Source organism: Schistocerca americana, chromosome 1 (assembly GCF_021461395.2).
Source record: "Schistocerca americana isolate TAMUIC-IGC-003095 chromosome 1, iqSchAmer2.1, whole genome shotgun sequence".
Lineage (NCBI taxonomy): Eukaryota > Metazoa > Arthropoda > Insecta > Orthoptera > Acrididae > Schistocerca > Schistocerca americana.
Window position 1 is genome coordinate 1,167,511,520 of NC_060119.1, and position 552 is coordinate 1,167,512,071.

The 552-nt window shown below is 46.4% G+C and overlaps 1 pseudogene; it reads left to right on the forward strand.

Annotated features, from left to right (window-relative positions):
• The first annotated feature begins 215 nt into the window (after nucleotides 1-215).
• LOC124556777 lies at nucleotides 216-333 on the forward strand (annotated as a pseudogene).
• The last annotated feature ends 219 nt before the right edge of the window (nucleotides 334-552 follow it).

Below are 552 nucleotides of genomic sequence, written 5' to 3' on the forward strand. Positions count from 1 at the left end.
AAAAGTTGGTATTTAGCAACATTATAATACAGTACAATTACTATCAGGTGGCAAAGAGAATAAATGTGTACCACTCATGGAGAAGAAAATGAGAAACAAATGGTAAATTTATATCTACGCATGACGATAAGGCACTAGTAGTTATGAAAGATTTGGGAACATTATTGTTTGTACTCTTTGGACTACTAGAGATTCTGGCATGACTTATATCTTATGGCACCGGCCCTGCCACAGTGGATACACCAGTTCCCGTCAGATCACCGAAGATAAGCACTGTCGGGCGTGGCTGGCACTTGGATGGGTGACCATCTGGGGCACCATGTGCTGTTGCCATTTTTTGGGGTGCACTCAGCCTCGTGATGGCAATTGAGGAGCTACTCGGCTGAATAGCAGTGGCTCCGGTCAAAGAAAACTGTCGTAACAACCGGGAGAGTGATGTGCTAACCACACGCCACTCCTATCCGCATCCTCAGATGAGGATGACACGGCTGTCGGATGGTCGCGATGGGCCACTTGTGGCCTGATGACGGAGTGCTTTTATATCTTGGTTTT